We start from the raw sequence: 8,015 nt of genomic DNA, 5'->3' as shown, positions 1-8,015 counted from the left end.
GTTTCATTCTCATGGTGGCGCAGCAGGTTAAAGCACAGCACTAAAAAGCTAAAGCCACTTCCGCATGAGTTCGATCCCCACCCGCCCCGGAGGAGATCCACATGGCGTGGCAGACCTCTCCTGACCTGCCCGCTGCTCCCCTCAGCCGTGTACTTAGTGAACCTGCCTGTTCTGCTCCTCACTTTGTCTCTGGTGAATCCTCTCACTTCCCCTGCCCCTCTGACCTGTACCCCAGTTCTAAATGCATAAATTAAAAAAAAATCTTTAAGAAAAACACCTAATCACTGCAGGTAAATCAAGGCTGATCTCTCATATTTGACTTTCGAAACTCTTTCTGCCCTTTTGACATTTTAAAACCCACTTTGCTCTTTCTTCTTCTGCTGGGTCTACACAATGAAATGTCTTGTGCCTACTCTGTCCACCATAAGAAAAACATATTTGATTTACACAACAGACGTGTCCTATTTATTTCTTCACCAGTATCTTCAGTCTCCAAACTTATTTTTCTTTCTAATGGCCTGGGCTTTACTTGTTTCTCTGCTTTTATTAGTGGGTCTTCCAAAACTTCAATTGGTAAAAGCATCAGTGCTTTTAATTTATACAGCACATCTTGTGTGTGCATGTGCTTGGAGATTTCAAACAAGACTTGGTTATCATTGCAAGGAAATTTAAAAGAAAGTGGCAGTGTGTGATGCACTCTCTGCCAGCAGAAAGACCCCACGATATATCTTCTTTTGGATCCTTTATTATTCTCCCTCGTGAGTGCTCCTCCTCCTCTCTCTCTCCTCTCCCCCCAAAGGGGAAGCACATTGCTTAAATAGCATTCATTGGCCAATTAGAGCACTGCTCATGTGTACATTGGCCAATTAGAGCACTGCTCATGTGTACATTGGCCAATTAGAGCACTGCTCACATGTATAGCAACATATTTGGGCAGGACACACAACAGAGCTTACATTGATCACACAAGAGCATATCCAATAAGATTTATAACTTCCTTATACAGGCGAATGTTGACATATTTTGTTTTTCACCAGCTCAACCATGTGGGCTAAAGGTCAGGTGCCATCATGGCTGCTGAATCATGGGGCTTGGGTCCCGGGCACCCCGGCAGCAGTGCATTCTCTGTTCTCCTCTTACCACCCACACTTTTTCCCTTCCCACTTCCCCTTTTCGCCTTCTGTCCCTTCCTCCCTCCGCTCCGTTTCTTGGATAGGTGATGTTTCTGGCGAAGGAAATCTCGGCAGAGATTAACAAGCCCAAACCATGCTGCTACATAGAACAACTACTATCTGATTCTTCTCTTACTTTTTTTAACTTAATTTTTTTTAAAGATTTATTTTTTTTGTGCATACAGAACTGGGGCACGGGCCAGAGGCTCAGGGGCGGTGAGAGGCTTCACCGGAGACAGAGTGGGGAGCAGAACAGGCAGATCGATGAAGTACACTGCTGAGGGGAGCAGCGGGCGGGTCAGGAGAGGTCTGCGGTGCCATGTGGGTCACCTGTGGGGCGGGAATCGAACTCATGCGGAAGTGGTTTTAGCTTTTTAGTGCTGTGCTTTAACCTGCTGCGCCACCAGGGGGTTATTAAGTTTTTTAAGATAGGTTTTAAGATCACAGCAAAATTGAGCATAAGGTACAACATTTTCTCATATGCTCCCTGTTCACACATAGGCTGTTCATTTTCAGTATCCAGTACTGGAGCGGCATGCATGACAGAGGAGAGCTTAACGTTGAATCACCATTCTCACCCCGGCCCATGGTACATGTTAGGGCTCCCTCTTGATATTGTACATTCCATATGTTTGGGAAAAATTACAGTGATAGGAGTCTGCCAGTATAGTTTCATAGGTGCTACTCTGCTCTAAAAATCTGTTCTTCTCTTATCATTTGTTCCTTCCTGACCCACTACCAAACTTTTTAATATCCACACGGTATGTTCTTTTCTAAAATTTCGTGTAGTTAGAATCATGCATTATGTAACCTTTCTAGACCAGCAGCTTTTGCTTAGTAATATGTTGTAAAACCCCCTGCATGACTTTCCATAACTTCACAGTCATTTCTTTGCATCATTTACCTGGAGGTTCAGTGGTGTGGCCATTCATCTGAGGTGTTTCTCAGTTTAACCAATAATAGATAAGGCTGCTATAAACATTCAGGTACAAGTTTTTATGTTAATGTAATATTCTAATTCCTTTGGGTAAATACCCAGGATGATGATTGCTAGGTGAAATGCTAAGAGTTTTCTATGATACTGCACTTTTTTAAAAATAATATAATAGTTTATTTTTACATCATTTTGTGCATTTTTCCATCTCAGTTGCAATCCCTGTGGGCTTCCCATCACTAAATCACCCGTGTGCCATCACCATAGTTCAGTACATTTCCCTCCCCCCACTGTTTTTGATTCTATTCCCCATTCCACCCCCATAAAATGTCTCTGGTATATAGCTGTTCATTATTATTGCTATTTTCTCACCTGTTCCTTTATACTCCTGCTATGAGTGAAACCGTCCCATATTTTTCCTTTTCTTTCTGGTTTATTTCACTAAGCATGATCTTTTCCAGCTCCAACCATGTTGCCACAAAAGGCATGTGTTTGTTTATTTATTTGTTTGTTTGTTTGTTTTTGACTGCTGAGTAATATTCCATTGTGTGTATGTACCACATCTTTTTAATCCAATCATCTACTTTTGGGCATTTGGGCTGTTTCCATGTCTTTCCAATTGTAAATAAAGCAGAAGTAAACATGGGGGTGCAGGTATCTTTTTGAATCAGTGTTCTCGTGTTCTCGTGTCTTTTGGGTAGGTACAGGGAGTGGGATTGCTGGGTCATACAGAAGCTCCATGTTTAGTGATAGTGCACTTTAAAAAGAAAGTGCTATTTGCCACCCTCAGTACATACATTGTTGTTCTTACTTTGTATTCCGTCTGTTTTAACAGGTGCACAGTATGTCTCATTGTTAATTTCTCTTACTTTTCCCTGAAGACATGTACTTGGAGTAGCTTTTCATATCCTTATTTGTGCTCCATATGTTTTTTGACGAGGTGTCTGTTACATATGTGACCCAGATTTTAATCAGATTTTTTCCTACAGTGCAGTTTTTTTTTTTAAAGATTTATTTATTTGTGCATACAGAACTGGGGTACAGGCCAGAGGCTCAGGGGCAGTGAGAGGCTTCACCAGAGACAGAGTGGGGAGCAGAACAGGCAGATCGACGAAGTACACTGCTGAAGGGAGCAGCGGGCGGGTCAGGAGAGGTCTGCCTCGCCATGTGGATCTCCTCCGGGGCAGGCGGGAATCGAACTCATGAGGAAGTGGCTTAAGCTTCTTAGTGCAGTGCTTTAGCCCGCTGCACCACCAGGGAAGGCCCCTACAGTGCAGGTTTAAGAATTCTTTGTATATAATGTAGTATAACACTCCTTTATAGGTGTATCTTCTGCAAGTTTTTCTCACAATCTAGGATTCTCATTCTCTTGACATTGTCAAAGAGTTGAAGTGTTTAAGATGAATAAAGTCCAACTTATCAATTCTTTCACGGTTCATGCATTTGGAGTTGTAGCTAAAAAGTCATTGTCAAACCCAAGGTTATCTATATTTTCTCCTATGTTATCTTAGGAGATATATGGATTTACATTTGACATTTAGGTCTATGGTACCTTTTGAGTTATTATTATGAAGGTACAAGATCAGATCTGTGTATTGATCTTTTTTTTTTTTTGCATATGGATTTCCTTCAAGTTCTTTTGTTGAAAAGAATCTTTTCTCCATTACATTGCCTTTCCCTTTTTGTCAAAGATAGCCTCACTGTATTTATGTGGATCTATTTCTAGGCTCTCTGTTTTGTTGTACTGATCAATTTGCCTATTCTTTTGTCAATACCACTCTCTCTTAATTACTGGATCTTTATAATAAGTTTTGAAGTTGAGTAGTGCACTTTCCAAATGGATTCTTTGTAAGTATTGTGTTGGATATTCTGCGACTTTTCACTTTGTCTCTAAATTTTTAAATCGGTGTGTCAGTAACCCCCAAATGTTTTGCTGAATTGCATCAAATCTAAGTCAAGTGAGGAAAAAGTGATATCTTGATTACACTGACTCATCTTACTCATGTTTCTGAACTACCATTTGTTTACTTGTCTGAAACATTTTTTTTTTGCTTTAACATAATAATGTATTTGAGAAAATGCAAAAAAAGGCTAAGAGATTTGGTATGCTCTCATTCCAAGTTCCCCTAAAGATTGCTTCTGCGTAAATTGTTATATCAAAATCAGGACATTTCCATTGGCATTATGTGTGCAAAATCCTTGACCATTTAGTCAGGCAACTAGCACTGAAATCAAGTTAACGACTCTCTTACCATCACAACAGTTTCTTTGCTGTAACTTACCTCCTTGTAATGATGCCTAGCCCCACTCCTTATCTACCTAATGCCTAGAAACTATTCATCTGTTCCCTAGCTCCATAGATGGGAACTTTTGAGACTGTTTTACAAATAGAACTCCATTTCTATTTCTCTGTGACTTTTTTGAGTATTGTTGTATTACTTTTCTACAACTGCCATAACAAAATACCTTTTGTACATGTCTTTTGTCCCCGGGTATCACATTATCTCAAATGAAACATATTTATCAGAGAGGGTTTGAGGCATTTGTTAACTTCTGCTATGTAGGTAGTGTTGTTACTAATTCAAGAACACCCACATACAAGTTGAAGTTTTAAGATTACATATTATCTATTTCTGTTAAGAAATAGGAACTTTTTTAATATTTTATTTAATTATGCATACAGAACTGGGGTATAGGTCTGCATACAGAACTGGGGTATAGGTCAGAGGTGCAGGGGTGGTGAGGGGATTCACCAGAGACAGAGTGGGGAGCAAAACAGGCCGATTGACAAAGTGCACTGCTGAGGGGAGCAGTGGGTGGGTCAGGAGTGGTCTGCTGTGCCATGTGGGTTACCTCCGAGCTGGGGATCGAACTCACACTGAAGCAGCTTCAGCTAGCTTGCAGTGCTGTGCTTTAACCCACTGCACTACCAGGGAGGCTGAGATCCATTCTTATGCTTTCCCTAAATAAGTAAAAAATACATTAAGAAATCGGACATGGGTTCCCTTCCAGAAGGCAGCATAGCAGCTGAACTCTGGAGTACTGACATTAAAATGAACTTGATCTATTTTCCTAATAGCACAACTGATATTGACTCAGCAAACTCAGCAAGTCTGCCCAGAAAATTCACAATCCAATTTAGGAAAGCAGTGCTTGTTTTCTGCTAATGTGTCCAAATTACATACTCTACCCCCAGAGTCAACTCACTTAGACTTGTTTTAACAGCTTTCAGTTAGAATCCATTTGTGCTATTTGTGGTGGACATTTCATGCCATGATTACTGTGGAAATAAATAAAAATGGATGAGAATGGATGAAAACAAGCATTTTTAAAATAGTCAAGTTAACTGAATTTCAAAATAGTTTCATGCTAATGTGATGTGATCTAGTGACTTTTGTGAGATGATGGTGCTGGGCCCAGAATGTTCCAGCAGTTAACTTCTCTTCTAAGTACCAATGATTTTGTTATAAACAGCTTATTGACCAAACCCTCATAGGCCCAAGGTTAGCAATGATCTATGATATCACTGCTAGAATAAAAGTGTTTTTTCTAAACTCAGGTCTATCCCCAGATTTGACCTATACTCCTGAAAATGTTCTTATTTATAGTCAGGTAGTAAATGATATTCAGAAAAATAATCACTTTTCCTGTATGTCTCTTCTATGGATGGCTTCTTACTGATGACTTTTATACATAAGAACATATACAGCAACTGCACTTTACTGGTAGCCTAGGGAATTAAGTCTCAGCACTGTCACCACTAAGGCCTGACTTTATACCCTATTGATTATGCTGTAATTTGTATGGGGAGCATTATTATGGCAAGACCCAGAACATTCCAAATCAGACAATAGAAGAAGAACCTGAGGTTCTTTCATGCTTTACTCCTCAGTTCTAAGTGTACACAGGGAGACATCACAGCACTGATATTTAAGTGCTTTGCATGTTAGAAGTGAAATGTCTTCGCCATTGTTTTGGACTCTCTGGATTGCTGCATGGATATGGCCAGATTATTTTGATGTCTCCATGAGTGAAACTACCACTGTCCCAAAAATGAGGTGTTGCAACTTCAGGTTAAAATAGATAGATGCTCAAGATATTTTTAAAATCAGTGCATTTCTGAGGTCGTGACTCCAGCCTGAGTTACTGTAGCTGCTACTCCTGTCCTACTCTGACTCACCAAATTCCTGCCCTCTGTTTCACTAGCTGGAATTCTGTTACTTTATGGGCAGATGTCAGCTGCTCTCAGAAGCCTTTTCAACCCTTCCACATGGGTAGTGTGATTCAAATCTACAGCCCGTATAGATCACTAGCCCACATTGTTGGTCTGTGCCTGGGTTGTTCAGTGGTCTTCTGACTTTCCTTAGTTTGCTTTTTTGTGTTTTCTTTAGAAAGCATGCCCTGTTACAGTTTATTTATTTATTATTGAAATAATACATCATATCACTATTTTGGTTTCAGGTGTGCGTTCTTGAAAATCAGCACGTTCCACTTAATTATCAGAGCCCATGTCTCTTCTCTTAGGACTGTGGGTAGCTCCTGAAAACCAGATTCTCTGATTTATATTTCTATTTGCTGCAATATCTTTTATGGTTCTTCTCTATGAATGCTTACTAGGAAGTGGCTGAGTGTAGCAATGAATGAATGAATTAGTGTGATGACTTAGCTTCATTTTCCTACAGTTTCTGTCTGCAAACATTGTGCTGTTTGTTTTTATGCATTTTCTGACATATTATAGTAACACTCTTAAAATGCAGATTAGGCTCATGCAAAGCAAAAATATCTCTTGATTATGGTAATTTTTATAATTAAAATAAGTTTGCCTTCTACCTTTCTGATGGGGTTCTTTTTCACCTTTGTCTTTCTTCCAATGTCAAATTTTCTTTGGATTCTGCTTTTGGAATTTCTATCTTTTCTTACTCTACAGGTTTTCTTTTTTTTTTTCCTCAGAGCATTTCACCCATGCCCATTTTTAATTACATTTATTTAAGAACAAATCTGAAGTCTTTAATTCATATCCAGAATCTAATGCTAAACCTCATATGTGTTTATCCAGATTCCCACAGTACATGATCGCTTGGATGATCCAAGGAGCACCCAACTATTTATGTTCAGATATGAACTTGGGGCTCCTGGGAGCCTCCCTTAGCATAGAGGCAGTCTCAGCACTACCACTGTGAGACCTGAGTTCCATCCCCAGCCAGGGAGCTGACCCACAAGGCACAGCAGCCTTCTCCTGTCTTGCCTACTGCCCACCCCTCAGCAGTGTATTTCAGTGGATCTGCCTGTTCTGCTCCCCACTCTGTTTCTGGTGAACCCTCTCACTCGCCACACATCTGGACTACACCCCAGTTTCTTGCATACACAAATAAGTAAAATCTTAAAAAAAAACCTATAAAATGAATTAATTGTCTCTGCTAGTTCTCCCCCATTCCCTTAAAACTGTTCTTTCTGCACTTTTGTGCAATGTATGGTTTCCCCATGAAATTCCCACGACTTAGTCACCCAAGCAATCACCGTAAGCCCTTGTGCTCTTTCACTCCTGAACCCGAAATTCTACACTGTCTCAGAAGAGATATACACCTTTGAATAAAAATGTAAAGATCTCCCCCCCAAAATAAATAAATAAAAATCGTTCTTTCTTAAGTTTACTCCCAACATACCAAGCACCCAGTTGTCAGGACCCCTCATGACTGTTCCCCATTCTGTCTTCTCTCTTGCATATGCTTCACTTTAGCATGTTAATGTATCTCAAGTCCTCTTCTCTCAATGACACTTCTCTATATTTTTTTAAAGATGTATTTATTTATTCGTACAGAACTGGGGTACAGGCCAGAGATGCAGAGGGTGAGAGGATTCACCAGAGACAGAGGGGAAGCAGAACAGGCAGATCGATGAAGTACACTGCT

The sequence above is a fragment of the Condylura cristata genome, unplaced genomic scaffold (assembly GCF_000260355.1).
Source record: "Condylura cristata isolate star-nosed mole 26May11 unplaced genomic scaffold, ConCri1.0 scaffold00021, whole genome shotgun sequence".
Classification (NCBI taxonomy): domain Eukaryota; kingdom Metazoa; phylum Chordata; class Mammalia; order Eulipotyphla; family Talpidae; genus Condylura; species Condylura cristata.
This window is presented reverse-complemented; position numbering follows the sequence as displayed.